The sequence below is a fragment of the Phalacrocorax carbo genome, chromosome 4 (assembly GCF_963921805.1).
Source record: "Phalacrocorax carbo chromosome 4, bPhaCar2.1, whole genome shotgun sequence".
Lineage (NCBI taxonomy): Eukaryota > Metazoa > Chordata > Aves > Suliformes > Phalacrocoracidae > Phalacrocorax > Phalacrocorax carbo.
Window position 1 is genome coordinate 36,524,817 of NC_087516.1, and position 17,835 is coordinate 36,542,651.

A 17,835-nucleotide genomic window follows, 5' to 3' on the forward strand; every position below is an offset into this window, starting at 1 on the left:
GCACGGTGCAGGGAGCCCACAGCCAGCACTAGCTGGGATGTATGCTCTGCAGTGCCATACGGAGGTACCGGCTCCTGTCTGGGAAGTGGCAGAGCCTGTTAGCCAGGTCAGGCATCTTGGTACCATGCTATATGGGACATTCGGGACATACCTGGGTGGTACCGCTGAGAGGACAGCAACGGAAAAGACCAGCTCATGGTCTTTTGGAACTGTTATTGCAAATATTCGACTCTTTTTTTGGTCTTTGTGAAGCTATGGGAGTCCAGAAAAGAAAAAGAAGCAGCTTTTGTTCATGACTTTTATACAGACATTCTTCACTGGAAGCTGTCTTGTTTACCAAACCATGGTACATACCTTCTCTGTCATTCGAAGCACTTTTTTATTTGCCACTGTTGTGTTATCAGGCAGTTGGAGAGGGAGATAAAGTGAGGCATCAGGCAAAACAGGTAACGGGAGAAGGGGGAAGACGTTAAAAAAAGATTTAGGAAGAAAACCAGACCAATTTTCTTGATTATCATACTAAGGCGTAATCTTTCAAAGAAGCTGCATTAACAGAGACGTTGTTAAACACCCTGGATGGAAAGCTCAAGGGAGCACTGTAGGGAATTGCCCAACCCTGCTAAAAGGGAGAAGTAAATTGCTTAATAAGCAATTCTTCATTTATGCGAAGTAATGAAATAAATTTCTTATTAAATTTCACGCTGATCTCTGAGCATTAACAGCAGTGGCTATGATAGCAGAAATCATACGGGATTTTTCAGGTCAGACAGTTCTCCCTCTTTTTCAGAGAACTTAATTTTCCAGTACTATTTTGGGAGTTTCGGGCCTTTATTTAGCAGTGTAAATTTTAGTCTCCAGACACAAAGCAGCGTATTTTGTAATAAGCTTGCTGAAGGCAAATTGCCAGTATTAAGTATCCATGAGATGTACAGTCAGGAAGTTTAAGGTTTTTAGAAATTTAAAGCCAGCTAAGCTCAGGTACTTGTTTAAGTATTTTGCTAGGTAAGACTGCATTTAAGACTGTTCCTTTTCTAGTGGAATTGGTACTCTTAAATCAGTTCGAAAGGTTTCTCAGTGAAGTGCTTAACTCGATAAGGAAATAGCTGAACAGCTAAATAAGCTATTACTGAGGTTTTTTGTTTTCCTGTGGTTCTTGGAAAAGAAAGGTGATACAATCTGACCTCTAAACATGCTGTGAAGATTGGTAAACAATCCAGGGTATCTCCCACAGAATGAGGAAAGCTCTTCCAACAGATACTGGCTCGTTGCAGCAATACTAGGTCTAGAATAAACAGTGGATTTGAGTTTTTCCACTGTTTGACCTAATTTTTAGTGTCTTTTTGGTAGAAAATAATGTTTTCTCTGCCTGATCTTTTTGGTATTTGTGGCCTGCATTTGAGAAGGAGCTTTGAGCCTCACCCCAGGTGTCCCACTGGAGAAGCAGAGTCCTTACCCTTCAGTTAATCACTAGGGCTCCCTGCGCAATGATTGGAGTAACTTACAACCTTCAAAACAGGATCCAGAGTTGAGACACTTGTTGCTTTCCACTTGAGGCATTTCACTGAGGCTTTTCGAGATCTAACAGTTGCCATTCATCTCTTCTAATATGTCATGCTAGGAGTCAGCCTGCTGGTACCTTCAGTTGAAACCTGGTTTAATCCTGAGATCTGTGATAATGCCCAAAAAAATGCTGGCCAGACCATCCTGTGCTAGGAGATCTGATGGCTTGCTTCAGGGCTTGGTCCAGCGTAGTTCATCCAACAACTGTTGTTCACAGTCCATGAGAGACCAAACAGCATGTATTTGACTTGGATTGACACGTCAGCTCAGCTCTGGACTTTGCCCTTCACCAGTCTTTCATTCTGCGTGTTACATAAGTTTGTAGTCTAAATCACAAATCTTCTATCTGGGGCTTTAAAAAGTCAACATTTTTCAAGGGAGCAGGGGGAGAGGGAGGCCCTTTTGGTGGTGGCTTGGCATGCTAAGAGCACCACAATGCTGACATGTGAAGTATAGAAAAAAAACCTTGGCATTGGCCGTCTTTCCAGAGTATTCTCTGATTTCTTGTGAACTTTGGCACTGGTCTCCTTCATGTCTCTCTGATTCACATCTGCTTTCATCTGCTACTTTAGATTCTCATCTGTGCTCGTGGTATCAGAGCGCTGCCATATGCTGTGACGTTGCTCTGTGTCAGTGTAATGGAGGCGCCTGTCTTTGGCTGGAAAATTTTCATTGCTTTGTCCCAGGCTAATTCTGGATCTTCCTGCAGCACCTTGCTAAATGTCTTTTTATCCCAGATCTGAATTATGTCTCCTGTTAGAGGTCCACCAAGCTTCTCAAAGGTAGCTCTTTACCTCACACTAGTCAGATTCCCTTTCCCCTTTCTTTTTGTGCTCAAAACCATACTGCTACAGGTCTAAATTTCATGAGGCACCTTACTCTTAATTCTTTCGTATAATGTTTCACAGTTGGCTTCATCTGCCTTGCTTAACTGAAATATCCTACAAAATGCTTTTTAGTTGCCTGTTACCAGAAATCAAGACCGATTTCTGATTGCCTTCCTTTTTGATGGGACTCAAGGCTTGTAGGCAAGACATAGCTTAAGTCTTCTCCAAGACAATTCTACTGGTTTATTTTCCTGAGTTCACTAAATGCTGAAAGCCAGGACTCTGGCAGAGACCTGCATCTTTTGGTGTCTGAGCTGTACCTGCACAGCACTAGGACTGGTTTTGCAGCAGTCTAACGAAGACCCGTTTCCCTATAAGAGTGACTTGCTTTTGCCCTCTCGCTCTGCAGTTCAGTGAGGACCAGAGAAAAGAAAGGAGGTGTGATGGCTCAAGATGAATTGAGCTGTGGAGAAGGTGTGGCTGGACCGATGTATTCTGGTTGGTAACACGGTGAGCTGTCAACCCCTGGAAGACATTGATGGAACTGGTAGGTGTTTTCAGCAGGGCAGCGTATTTTATTCAGGAGGATCTCAAGGAGCAAACCTGGATTATGTTGACATTTCAGCACTGACAAATAATATCAATCCACCTCCAATCGTGCCTCCTTATTCTGTTTCTCTTGTGCTTTAGGTAGTTCCTTTCCCTTTTGCAGGTAGGGAAAGAAAGAATACTATTAACCCCAACTGTAGTGTAAATCTGATGTCTTGGGAATTACTTGAGGTGGGATGCCTAGAAATATTGGCATTTCTTAATTTTCTGCCAGGTGTTTCTTTTGATCTTTGCCTTGCAGCTAGGGACTCTCCTGGTAAGAAAGGTGTGGTGATCTTTAGATTGGCTTGTTTACTAGCTTTGAAAGTCACTTTTAAACTAGGTACTTAGCCTTCTGCTGTTACTCAAGAAACTGTCATTGAAATTGGGAGTTTTAGCAGAACACATATTATCAAGATTGAGTCAGTCTGAACTTTGCATTTTCAGATAAAATAGAAGCATTTTAACCTGAAATTTTAACTAAAAAGTCTCTAAGTGTAATACGGGATTTTAAGAACAAATGGGTATTTTTAAACCTTAAACGTGTTTAAGAAAAAAATTGTTTAAGAATGCCATCATGATATGGTGCTAAAACAGCTTTGGGTCACCTCTGCCTGCATACTGTCCTGCAGACATGTGGATCTCTGTTTTATATGGAATTGTAGCATCATTTACAGGTTTTTTTTTAACAAATAATATAATACAAATAGGCTTTACAAGCAGTAGATATGTATTCTGTGTTTTAAAAGGATAATTGAGTTAAAATTGTGTAAACCGGCATGACGTGCATGGTTTTCCTCAGCGACACGTTGAGAACACTTTGGTGGCTTGGGATAAAAGCTGTTAGAAGGATTTCAGATGGACCAAAGAGCCACTATCGCTGCCAGACAGCTGTGCAGGGGCTCTTCCAGTCTTTGACTGGATTGTGTAAACCATGTCTGATCTGGTTAGCCTTTAGATATATGGACCCACCTATAAAATATTATAATTATATTTATGTGGGCCCTGGGCCAACAGTGAGAGGCATGGGTGAGTTAGCATGTTGAAATTTGCAGATGTGAATACTAATGTGCAAGAACATGGATGTTTCTATGTGTTTTTCATTGAAAACTGTGCTTGCCATAGTCCTGGGAGACCCGAGGTTTTTGTTTGGGTTTTTTTTGTAGAATCCTGTGCAGGTTGTACCATTATTGTGAAAATCAGAGTTGGCTTTTGTAACCTTCTCCCTTCTTTATTAGGTTATCTGTTGCCTCAGCGATTCTCTCCTGAATAACCTCTAATTATCTGTACCAATGGGAGCAGAGCAATCCTATTTTGTCCCCTGAGGGCACCTCAGCATTTGTGAATGGTTAACTGATCTCAGATAACTTGTGGGAAGCCCAAGCCAATGACATTATTTTAACCTTTTACCTACATAACTTTTCCCATAACAGCTACAGTTCTCTCCGCTCTATCTACCTTGCACGCTGAAGAAAAGGTTGAGGTAGATTCCCAGAAAATACATAACACTTGTTACCTGCAAAATACTATCTTCCCAACACATTATTCTGCAGTTTTTGCTGCTTAAGAAACTGCAGAGACGACCACTTTAAATAGTTTTGCAGTTTATGGATGGGTACATGTTGCTCCAAGATGCAGTGTCACAACAGGGCTGGCAAAGACAGCCTGAAAGAGAGTATGTATGGGCCCAAATTGCTACAGCAGTCTGATGAAATGCTGTGGAAAAAGCGGTGTTGCAAGTCAGGCAGAGGTGAGCCGCAGGCATGGCGCTGGGAGTGCGTAAAGGACGAGTCCAGGCCCCAGGAAACTGTGTCTGCTGGAGCCTCAGAAGGCACAAAGGTCACAAAGGCTGCCTCAAGTGTGGGAAGCCATGCCCTGTCCCTCTTGCCCATGGTGCTGGTGACCCCAACAAAGAAGCCCGGCTCAGCCCAGTTTTGCAGATTTAATGTGATCTGCGAGGTCAGGATGCACCTTAGTTGTCTTTTACTGGTTGGTGTGTTTAAAGCGCGTCTTGCATCCACACAAATCTTCATGGACCTGATCTCCTCTGCTCACAGAAACTGAATAGGGGCTGATGGACAGTCGTGGGAAAGGCACCTGGAATATCTTGGCCTCCGCACACATAGGCCATGGGGATGTGGCCATAGGGTTTGCAGGGACGTTTCCCAGGCGGTCTGCCTGCACAGCTTAGTGTAGGTGCGGCTCTTGGGCACTTAGCCCAAGCCTGTGTTTTGGCGGAGCACCGTGCCACCAAGGTGTGCTTGGACAGGTGTAGGGCATGAAGAGGTAGAGGGCCACCAGGTGGCACTCAGGAATCTGCAGTGGGGTTCCTGTAACAATGCCATCAGTAGTGTTGGTGCAAAAATAACATTAAAACCTGTCCATTTTTTTGTTGCACTGGAAACCAAGAGAAGGTGACGTGCTACTTAAGCTAAGGCAGCTGCTTGCAGACTGCAGTTGTGCTAATAACATTTTTATGGGTTGGTAAGAATGGCAAAAAATTGGAGAAATTGAAGTAATTTTGGCTTCAGGGTTTTTTTTTGCTGAAACAGAGATCCCACAATTCTGCACTGGCTTGATAAAACACTCTTTTTTGCTCTCACTCTATTTTAAAATTAAATTTTGTTTGAAAAGGTACTTTGAAATGACAAGGTGAACTCCTGTATTGAAAATGTCAAAAGAAAAAAAGAAAATGTAGTGGTGAGTAAATGGTGGAGGCCTGAAACTGTTGAAATTAATGCAAATTTACGACTAGTCTTACTGAGCTGCAGGAAAAGCCACAATGACCTATGGTCCACGGGTTTGAAATCTCTGTGTACTGAGCCAGGATTTAAAACCGTAATTGTCCAGATGAAATTATTTTTAGCATGAAGGCTGTTGCCTTCAAGGAATACTGCCATTCTGCTTATCCATCTTAAGATTTCCATGCAGTTTTCTCCTTCCTTTCCACTTAGCCTGAGGACCGGTAAGACAACTGAGTAAAACAGATACTTCAAAACAAAATAGGAAGGAAATATCTCTCTAAAGTGAAATGTTCTGCCGTAGGTGGCTGAATTGTTGTAATTAATTACTGTAGCACCTAGAAGTTTGCTCTTGGACCAGGTGCTGATAGGTTCTGAGCAAACAAACATTCCCACCCCAAAGAGCTCAGTCTGGGTCAAAGGCTAAAGGTGTTTTGGCAGGGTAGAAGGAAACTGAGAAGCTGTAGTACAGCTTCATTGATGGTGGTCCCAGCAGACCAAAGGGTCTAGGGAAAGACTAAAGGTCTTTCTGAAGGCTTTCTTAGTGTAGCAGTGCATTAAGAAAGCATTAAGATGGAAGGAAGGAGGAAAATATGGAAGCATCTCAGAAAGGCAGTGACTAAGTGTGATGTCAGTAGTTGGGAGAGCCTAAAAGGTCTGCATTGGGAGATTGGGAGGGAAGAAGAGCAGGTTTAGAAGCAGGGTAAGGGGAGGGGAGCTGGTGTGAGCTACATCTGTCCCTCAGATGGGATGAGGTCACCAGTACAAGTAAGGCGTTAGAGAAAAGAGCCGTGTAACAGGGAGCAAAGGCTTTTAAGGATGTAGGGGCACAGCTGGTCCTGTTTAACCAAGCAGCATGGAGGTGCTGGGAGTGAGCTCAGGGACATGATACCTAGCTGATATACTGGGCCCCAGCACAGAAGGAGCAGGTGAGATTTGAGGCTCCTCTTAGGATTGTTTACTTGCCTAAGGAAGGGCCCTGCAGAAGAACTACATTTGTAGCTGCTGGATTATTTTGAGGCAAGTACTGATTCTTGCTCTGAAAGGATGCTGAGAAATTTTGTTAAGGGATCTGAATGCTCTTTTTCCTCTCTTGCTTATGGAATAAGCTCTGACAGATGGATTTTGGTTTTATTTGCTGGGGGGGGGGAATGTTGGGAATTTTTTGTTTTGCTTTGATGTTGAGTACTGGTGGCATTTGTTGTCCTAGGCTGGAAGTGAGATCAACTCCTGTGAAGATCTGGTGACATGGGAGGATGAAAGGAGAATTGTAGGGAAATAAATATGGTTACGTTTTCTTGGATTAAATCAGCAAGATCTTGTGCAAAGAGGACTGGTGGAAAGGCATAATGTTAGAGGCAAGGGCTAAACTGGGCGAGATGGTGTCTCTGGAAGAGAAGACAATACTGTTGTGATGAGAAACACCATCCTTGCAACAAGATTCCTCTCAAAGATTTTAGCATCAACCCAGGTGACAGGTGTTGATGAACTACTAGGGCTGGTTAGCTAGACAGAAGTTGAAATAAAAGGGAAGGGAAAAGGAATCAAAAGCAGAAGAGGATACAGAACAGTGAGAAATAGCACCATGCTAAAGGATAAGAGTAGGTGAAGCCAAGAAGAAAAAGCCAAAATATAATCATTGCTTGCAAACCAGATCTCACAGGATGAAGGAGTGTCTCAGGAAAAACCTTAGGGAGCTGGTGGCCAAAGAGCAGCTATATGTTAGATGAGGAATTGGGGAGGAACTGTTTCCAAAGGACATCTTAATTCAACACCCTTCTTTTGAATGGAAGAAAAAAAAAAAAAGCTGTGAATTGAATGAAGTTATGATGATGATAAAACATACAGATGAGGGATGGGGTGGTTCCTTGAGCAGAAAATGGAATTGCTGTGGTTGATTGCAACAAATTAGGAAGACAGAGGAAGAAAAGTCTTGAATCAGAAGGCTGGTGGGAAAGAGCTAGGTGAAGTCCAGGTAATAACACAGCAGAGAAGAGATTGTACAGGGCTACATGAGGATGATGGAGATAGTGGGGATTGCAAGCTGCAGCAATACAGCAGAGACTACCCACCTCCCTAAGTCTGTTATCCCTTTCTTGGGTTTGATCCAAGATGAGAAGTGTGAGAAAAATTAGATACTATACTGGATTTTCGGGTCAGGGTGTATTTCTCTAAGTCTAGCTGCAGGGCTTGAAGGCAGAAGCCTTGTGTGTGATTAAGCATCCCTTTCTTGACTCATTTTCAAATGCAGTGATCCTCTTTCAGCCAAAGTGGGTTGGGTTTTGGTATAATTTGTGATCACTTTGGACTTAAACTGCAAGCAAAACAATGTCTGGTTTCCAATTTGAGCTCATGGTCCATAGTGCAGTTTTACTCACTCTTAAGTTTTTCCTGCTCACTTGTCACTCTTAAGCAGAACAGATATTTCCCTTTTGTCTCTCTGAAACCATTCTCCTATGACTGTTCAGGGAAGAAAATAAATGTGTAGATGCCAGCTGTAAGATAAAATATACCTGTGGTGACATGTAAGAAAGCCCTACCGTTGAGAACACATACACTGACGCGTCACACTCAGCTTTATTTGGAACCAAAGTAAACAAATAGACTTATGCAGTGAATTAGAATTCGTTTTGCAAGAATACCCATATAACCATTCCAAAAACCGACTTAACAATGAAAAAAGATACAGAGAATGATAACAACCTAGCCTCCCTCTTTCCCAACCTCTCTTGAGATGAAATCTGATTTAATAAAATAGTATCTGCTAATACATAACAGCGCAAAAGCTGAACTCCTTTGTGTGAGCGCTCTGCTATTGGTGCATGATGTGATGCCAGCCTAACTATTCTTAAACAGTCACAGTAACATCCACACAGGAGAGTTGTACAGATTTATCAAAAGAAGCCGATTTGAAAGCTGTTTTGGTCTGATGAATTTGATTTCTTTGTGCAGACAAACTTTCAGTTTTCATGCAGCGATATGTCTGTTTGCACCATACTGTGTCAAAATGCTTTGAGAGTGATAAGTACAAATGCATGTAAGCGTAATATTAATGTCACACCCAAACAACTACAAAGCCAATCAACAAATTGGGAAAGGTGATCCCTTTTGAAGACTGGAGCAAATACATGGTGTTTCTGTAGATTCTGATACCAGTTTATCAGAGTACCTCAGCACTGTTAGGTAGTACCAGCACAGTGGTCTGCAAAGGAGAACTTGGTTGTTACTTGATTTTAGAGAAGGGGAAAACTGATTCTGAGTGTCTTGGTCAGGAGTCCTGAGATAACACTAGGGCTCAAAGTCATACCCGAATTTCTGCCTGTTTATAGTATGTTAAACTATTTGGTAGTACAAGGAACTGAGCTGTCTAATCTGGCATTAGATGCAAGCAAAGTTGAGAGTTGCCCAAGGGTAGGCAGATGTGGGTGGAAAATTATGTCCTGAAGAAGGAGTTGGGGGACACCTACATTAGGCACATGGAGCCTCCAAATCTCAGGTTATGCCAGCAGGGAGGTAGGGGCATTGATGGGGAGGCAAGTTCATTGTTTTACCCTTCACTCTTCTTCCCAGGTCAGCAGCACCGTATATATGTATTTTGCAGGTGATGAGGTGATGAACAAGAATAGGCTGAATACTGTGGATGTGTAAACATGCAAAAAGCTGAGCTAGACCATGGCCTCCTGTTACTGGGTTCAGGGAACTCGCTTAGCTTTAGTACTGTGAGCCTCTCTGAGACAACAGTGTCTGTCAGAGCCCTTCTGCCACCACTGCACAGTTGAATTTTGACCCCTCCAAAGGGGAGAGCAAGATGTGCCATTCTGCTTCATCCTCAGAGCAAGCACAATTCAGATCTGCCTAGACTGCTGAGAAATGCTGAGTGCTCAGGACTAACCATGTATGATTGGTACAACAGGGCTGCCAGAGCAAAGTCAAATCTCTGGCTATACGCAAGAAGGAAACAGAAACCCTTGGACTTGCAACACTGGGCTTCAGTACTGTACTTAGGAGTAATAGTTAGACTACAAACTTAAGCAGGCAGAAAATCCATGACTCAGACAACCTTAGTTAGTGGAGCTCAGGAAAAATAAACCACGCTTCGAGGTATTGCCTTTGGGAATGTTTGTAATGGCTTAATCTGTGTGTTTCAAAAGACAGGCAAGGCATTTAAATGGAATATTTGTTTTCTGAGGATATTCAGGATCAAAAAGAAGACATGAAGCAGTAAAATAACTTCATAAAAAATATTCCTAGCAGGTATGCAACATAATATAGAAACATATCACCCAGTGTAATGTAAAAGTTGTCAATGACTGGCCATCTTTTCCCCCTGTACTCGGCACTGGTGAGGCCACACCTCAAATATTGTGTTTGGTTTTCAGCCCCTCACTACAAGAAAGACATTGAGCTGCTGGGGCATGTACAAAGAAGAGCAATGAAGCTGGTGAAGGGTCTGGAGAACAAGTCTTATGAGGAGAGGTTGAGGGAACTGGGGTTGTTTAGCCTGGAGAAGAGGAAGCTGAGGGGAGACCTTATTGCGCTCTACAACTACCTGAAAGGAGGTTGTAGTGAGGTGGGTGTTGGTCTGTTCTCCCAAGTAAAAAGAGATAGGACAAGAGCAAAATGGCCTCAAGCTGCATCAGGGGAGGTTTAGACTGGATATTAGGAAATATAACTTCACTGAAAGGGTTGTCAGGGATTGGAACAGGCTGCCCAGGGAAGTGGTGGAGTCACCACCCATGGAGGTATTTAAAAGACATTTGGATATGGTGCTTGGGGACATGGTTTAACAGTGAACTGGCAGTGTTAGGTTTACAGCTGGACTTGATTTTAAATGTCTTTTCCAACCTTTACAATTCTGTGTATTCTGTTTATTAGAGGTCCCTTCAAAAGCCTACCATTCTGTGATTGTGTGATACTGTGATTCATCTTGCAACAGAAAAATCCCTTTCAACACAAGCAGATCTCAGGACAATGTAAGCAGGTTTCATGACAGCAGTAGGTCAGGAATAGAGACTATTCCCCCTACTACTCTGAGACTCTTATAATAACAGCCCAAGATGCTAAAGTTCAAGGCTTTGGAAGTGGCCCATGCCTCATTTTATCTACCATTAGTTGATCAATGCCATCCATTGATAAATCTGTGCCACCCTAATCCAGAGTGGATCAGGAGAGCCAGGTATCACATGCTAGCTGAGCTCTGCTAGACTACAGAGTAGTGAGGCCACCCCAACCTTTTCACTCACTGTCCTGGAGCTGATGGCAGAAGTATTTGAAAAATTTACGTGATGGATTTGATGACCTGGGTGAAGTATCATATAGGATGTATATGCATAAAATCTATGGATTCTGATGATTCTGTAATGAGAGAGAGTGGCTTGTAGATGAAACATAGCCAAATGAGAAGTGTGCTGGAGGGGTTCCATCACAAAGTCTCCTCAAAGCCTGTAAGATGTTCTCCATGAGATCAGGGTTGGCTGTAGGTGAGTACCCTGCATGGGCAGCAGGGGAAGGTGCACTGAGGTCATGGAGGCATAACTTGTTCCTTGTTCAACTCTGTAAGCCTCTTTCAGGGCTATGAGAGCCGTCTTGTCCTTTTTGCAGACTCTTTTCCTCCTTATGGCTGAAGGGGCAAGGTGAGACCAAGCAGCTGACTGCTGTAAACAAGTTCTGTGAGCCAAGCTAGGTAGACTTTGCCTCCCATGGCTTGCCAAGTTGGTGCTCAGTAGCTGTGAATTAACTATGGGGTTGTAATGAACTCTCTTCAGTTTTCAAAGCCATGAGGGGCTGTGTTACCCTTCAGTAGTACCTGCAAGTGATCCTAGAGGAGGCTGGGTAAAACTGTAATTATGAAATTGCCTACAGGTTGCTAAGTACAGATGTAGCACAGACAAAAGTCTTCAAAGCAATGCCTAAATGTCTCTCAGTCATGCTTAGCCTTCAGTGACTAAAACCCCAGCCACATTCCCTGCCATACATGTGTATGACAATTTTCATGCTCTCCCAAACTTGGAACAAAAATAACTTGGAGGCAAAGGGTCTCTATGTATTAATTTGAAATTATTTTCTCTACACCTGTTTGTCTAAAATCTGTATTTCAATCACATAAATTACACCAATAAATATTTTAATGAAGTTAATATTCTAGAACCAAGTGGTTATTACAACACTTCTGGGGAGGGAAAAGTTGCTTACTTGAAATTCAGAGTTAAGATCCAGTTTAAATTGGTGGTTCTGCAGGTGGGAGAAAAGGAGGGAGGGCAAGATTGGGTGTAAGACAGGCTTAATCAGATTTGGATTAAAATCAGATAGCAGTGTTGGAGCCCTTGTGGCACTGCCTTGTGTCAGTGCTCACAGCTTTCCACGGTGATATTGGGAAGGCATGCACACTGGTTCAGCGCGGCTCAAGCAGTGCCAGTAATAGCACAGCACAGATCAGCTGAGGACATGCAACTGCCTTTCCATCCTCTGCACTAGAGCAGCTGACACAGAGTTCATGGTGCCCATGCACTCTGATGCCAATATGAAAAGAGGAGGAGACGGTACCTGAGCTAGCCCAAAGCCTGCCACTGCAGTGTTAACTTGTCACAACTTCTCCCAGAAATGTGACATAGCAAACCTTAGGCTGCCACCATCTGATGCAAGGCAATTTTGATTCAAGAGCAGGAGTTGTGAAATTAGATTTATTGTTGTGAAACCACAACAATATCTATATAGTCTAATACCTAGGGTGGCGCCAAGCTGGTGTTATGAAAACCTTTTGAATAGTTTGTATGGAAACAGAGATGGGATCAATGTAGAGCAAGTGTTCTTGCAGCTGCTGGGGCTGCTTCTGCACCGCATCCAGTCCTTGCTGGGTGCAACAGGTGGATGCCCAGCTACATGCAGGCCTGGATAGGGGTAGAGGGCACCCCTTGGGTGTCCCAGATGAAGCAAAGCTGGCAAAGATACCCTGCTTCGGGGAGTGTTTCACGGGTGTGCAGGCTCTGCCTTTTAGTTGCCTGTGATTTCCAGGATTAGGCCCTGGACTCTGTTCTTGCTGCCTTCAGTGAGAGCATGACTGCAATAATTCACCAGCAACAGTGGCCCTGGAGAGCTCCCTGTATTATGGCCACAAAAGCAGTACAGTTCTGTACGTCACCTGCATTTTAAATGTATATCTGTGCTGTACTGACTCTACAGAAACCAAGGTGTCAGGTAAGAGTGTGTGATGTATGAAATGCAACTGCAGATGAAAGCTGCAGTGCAGGCAGACAGAGGAAAAAGCAGGTAGAGCCTCTTTGTAACACTGAACTTAGTTTGTCTTTAGGAGCCAGGAGGTTTGGATATAATATATAATACTGGCAAAGAACTTATTTTAAAGGACAGTCATCTCTGTGACCTGTGTTATGTGAATGAAGCATAGCTCACTCAAATGGCAAATCAGCAACATGATTTTGAATTAAATAATGAGCAGCCAGTTGAAAACAATGTTCAAAAGTATGTAAGAGGCACAGAGCATGTGCGGTGTGTGGGGTGCACTTGTATGCTCGGGCATGCCTGTGCTGGGCATGGACAGGGGAGCAAGGAGCAGGGAGGGACAGGCTTGATTGGGTGCGAATAATGGGCTTGATTTCCAAGCTTTTCATCATGAAGCCTCTTCCAGACTGAAAACTTTCCCGTTCTTCCCGTCTAAAAGCAGATTTCATGGCAAAACAATTCCAAGACTTTGGCTGTCATCCAAACATACTTGGAGGTGTAGTATTTTAGCTGCTCGGCAGGCTTCTTTAATTTTTCCATCATGCAGCCAAGATCTTGCTGTATAAAAATAATCCCCAGTTCGGCTTTACCATCTGAGATAACTTTTCCTTGGGAAGGAGTGCTATAGGAAAAAAAGCGCTTGGCCTTAGTGAATCTGGGATTTCTGTAGACTGCTAATAGATATTACAGAAACATCAGTCTGATTTTTTTATATATATATAAAAAATAATATATATATCAGATATATATGTGTGTCTGTGTATATATATGACTTCTAATAGGAGTTTAACAAACTGATGATAAGTTCCACCCCAAAATAACAGGTGACTGATATTTACATAAATTTCTGTGGGCAGCGGATAGCAAGAGTCTTCCTTGTAGAGGCCTAAGTAATTTTTCAATATTCTTGTTTATTAAACTGTAGATTATTACACACCTTCATTAGAAGCAATAATAATGATGTGTGCTTGTGGGAAGAAAAGCCATGTGATGGCAAGCCCTGTGAAATGAAGCTGCAAACTGTGCTGTAGCTACTTAATTTTTTGGTCTAGTCTGCATGTGTCTTGAATAGTTTTCTGTTTAAGGGCAGGATCCAGAAACCCTCATTCATAAAAATAACCTGACTGCAGGCGTCAGGATTGCTCCCCATAAGCTATACTGTCCGCAAAAGCGGACATACCCTGCACATACCCTGAAATTAGAGCAGATTAGTTGGATGGTGATGTATTGGCAAGTACATTTTTAATTTGTTTGGGTCTCCTCAATTTGTTTTTGGATTCTTTGCACTCAGCTCCCTTGTTCATCATTAAAAGATGGGGAGAAGACAGTGTGGTGAGCACAGCCTTGCAGGGCTGAGTACTGGGGGACACGCCTATACCCTGTACGAGCTTAGACCAGAAGAGTTGCTTCTGCGGCTACACCCTGATGGTGCTGGGCAGATGTTACATGTTTGCAGTGAAAACAGAAAATTCCCAATCTTTTTTTTTTTTTTTTTTTTTGGATGGGTGTTGACAGGAGGGGAGCTCATGTCACTAAAACAACAGTATAGAAGGATTTGAAATCACTTCATGCATGACTTTTTCTGGATTCAGATTTTATCTCCTCCTCTAACTACGCCGCTCAGAATCTCAGTTAGCTTTTCCATCTGTTTTGCTCACCAATTACTTTGCAAGGCCTTGGGCTTTGATTGGCAATGCATGTTGCTTCCAGAAAGCAGTAATATTGAACAGTTGCAGCGGTCTGGATTACAGGCATCTACATTAGCTTGTGTTGATGACTACTTTATTTTGTAAGTTCCTATATAGTGTCTGTCCTTTTCAACGACTGGCTGTGGGGAGACTGTTTTGCTTTCAACAGGGTGGTTTTATTTTCTGCAAAGCAGTAAAGCTGAAATGTGTCCATGTCCAAAATTCCTCTGGGCTATCTTTTTTATAACCATAGCATTGTTGTAGCTTGCACTAATGTCTCCTGGTGGATTGTACCAAAAAGACCTTTTTAGTGACATTCAGAAGATAATAGCTCTTTCCCGCCCCCCCTTCTCTATGTTTTCCATCCGGCTATAACTTTGTCACATTCAAAAGCAGATTGCTGGCTGTCCTATGACAGCAAGGTTCCCAGAGCACACACTTGACTGGGTGAAATCTCTACACTCACATTTAACCAGTGTCTTTGCTTTGCAGATCTTTGTAAACAGAGGATGTCAAGTATGTGAGGAGCTGCCAACAGTTGCTTTGTAGTTACCTGGGGGGATTTTTAGAATCTCCTGAAGGATGCGGATTTTCAGTTCATGATGATGTCTTTCTTCATTAGGCAGTTTGTGTGTTTTTAAAAAAATAATATTTCTGTTCAAACTGAACATTACTCCTATTCTGCTTGTGAGAAAACCAGCTCAGGAAGCAGTACTGCGTCTATAAACTAAGTTTACATTTACTTACTTTTACTTCACATCCTGTGGGGCCACTTTTGGCTTCCTTCCCTCTTTCCTGCCCACCCTTCCCCATATTTTTCAGGTAAATTTCAAATCTGACACTTTTTTTTCCCCAGGATTCTCTTGTTCCTGTGATAATCTCCGCTGTTCTTCCTGTGTGTCCCCTAATAACGTCTCAAGCCTGTTCCAGTGGTGGGACAGTTGTCCATGGAAAGCCATGTAAGGGTCTGGAGAACGTCTTATCACACAAGTGGTGCCCATGTTTTTACCCAAACCTTGCATGTAGGAGTCCTTTTACTACTGTTTTCACCTGAGCTTTACAAGGTCTCCACTACAACCTTGTATGTCAGTGGGTCATTAAAGGAAAGTGATGCTGCTTATTTAACTCTGCCTCCTTCTGTAATTCACTCTTCCTGAAACTCCAGAAGGTCTTCACACCAACCAAGAAGTTTTTCCATAGTGGATTAGTGTAGGATGGAGGCTTTACCCTGGAAAAAGACTAAATTTTAACAGGTTTCAAGTATATCTCAGGGTGTCCAAATGAGCTTAAATTGACTTTAAAAAAAAAAAAAAAAAAAGGGCAACACAAGTGATACCCCAACCTTCAAGTTTACAGGAAAAATTAAGGACAAAAAATAAATGTCACCACTGGGGACAGATTTCTGTTCATCAGTTTGAAGGGAGAATATTTCCTGGAGCTCAGTCCTGTTCTCCCAGGGTTTTGTAGGCACAAGGGGGAATGCAGGTCTGAACTCCAAAATTTGCATCTGATCACTCAATTACTGTTAACTCCAGAGAGTTTTTCTGACTTTATGCCAATGTGTCAGACAGATCCTAACACTAGTTCTTATTTTTACAACTTGAAGGAGCCCCTGATCATCTCATCCCTGGCAGTGTGCAAACAGAAAGCAGAAAAGAGAGTCATTCCCCTCCTCAGATAAACTCTGACCTAATTTGGGCTAATCCTGGGAAGGGCAAGTGCCATGAAAGTGACTGGGGAGCTTCGAGGGGAAGAAGAAACAGAAGAGCTTTGTGTGACAGTCTGATGCAAGTCAAAGCTTAGTCACGTATTTGCTCAGCATTGATGACACTAGCCGCTCTACATTCAGCCTTAGCTTAATTCCTTCAAATATTGTCTTGTTTTGGAGGTTTTTTTGATGGAGAAAGATTGGATAAAAACATCAGCTTCAACACATAGTTCTGCTTAAAGTAAGCAAAAATCTCCAGAGCGCAAAATCCTGTCCTGCCAGTAGTTTTTGCCTGAGTATGGATATTGTAGACCTTTTCCTTCACAATTAGAAGAGATTTTTTTTTTCTTCCTTCTGTTATGATCATCATACAGAGACGAATGAGCACGTTTTGTGCCCTGGCTCCAATTATACTGAGGTAATACTGAAAGGTTGCAGAGGGCACAAAGGTCCGAGTATTGTTTTAGAAATGAGACGTCTCAATGTTGATGTATTAGTAAGCAGGGAAAGCCCAAGGGTTAAGTTCATGACTTTGCCGTGCACTTGAATGCGAGACCCACTAGCTTTGATGCTGAGTAAAGACTGTGATTCAAGTTGTGATGTCCCTATGTAACCAGAGTGATGGAATAAACCAACCACGGATGTTGCTATATTCCTTGTACAGCCCTGTCCAACTGGGCTGGGGTCTGGGGACATGGAGTACACAGATCAGTGTGTTCCTTGATCTGTATTTTACTCTCTAGGTAATCATTAATGCGAACGAAACAATAGACAATATGCTTCTGTCAGAAGAGGATGACAAAATGTGGTTCCATGTAGTGGACTAAGAAAACTGGCCAGGACTGCCAAGATTAAGAACCAAGTAAGTAAAAGACAATTCCTGCAGGGGGGAGATCGCGACCACGGACTCACGGACCACCTACCCAAGTAACACCACCTACTCAAAGGAGAACAATGGGAAAGGACAACTGAGTCTGTGCATTAATTTACATGTGAAGCGAGCAAGTTTGTGCCAGTCACCAAAGCGAAAAATACTGAATATGTACGGATAAAATGAATATGTATATTTTTGGTCTATATAAATCCCATGGGAAAGGTGTGTAAGGTATACACGTTAGGGGGAGCGATCCCCCGTGCATCCGGCGCTGTGAATAAAGAATGGCTGCCTTTTAACACTACATTGGTGTTATGAGGTTTATTCCCAATTTCAGTGACACCTACATCATTTCTAAGGATGTCTGCAAGAAAAGAAATTCAGGAGTTTGAGCTGTGAGCAACAAGAGAGTAAAACAAGTCTGAATATTGTTTTATCACTTCTTGTGTTCTTGAAAAACAAAATTTATATTGGGAAATGAGTAAAAGAGAACACTCAGAGAATAGGTGGTGGTTTCTTTTTTTTTTTTCAGCTAGTACACAAGAAGTGACTTTAGCACTAAATGGAGTTACAAAAATATCAGCTGCAGCAGTCCATCCTGAGTAGAGCAGCA

The 17,835-nt window shown here is 42.6% G+C and overlaps 1 long non-coding RNA gene across 2 annotated transcripts; it reads left to right on the top strand.

Moving 5' to 3' along the window:
• Positions 1 to 1,951: 1,951 nt before the first annotated feature.
• Positions 1,952 to 17,726, top strand: LOC135313061 (uncharacterized). Of its 2 annotated transcripts, XR_010372639.1 has the most exons (4): positions 1,952 to 2,342; positions 2,797 to 2,934; positions 15,497 to 15,599; positions 16,247 to 17,726. It is a non-coding gene; the product is annotated as an uncharacterized LOC135313061 (long non-coding RNA). The 2 variants fall into 2 exon arrangements; XR_010372640.1 differs by lacking the exon at positions 15,497 to 15,599.
• Positions 17,727 to 17,835: the final 109 nt, after the last annotated feature.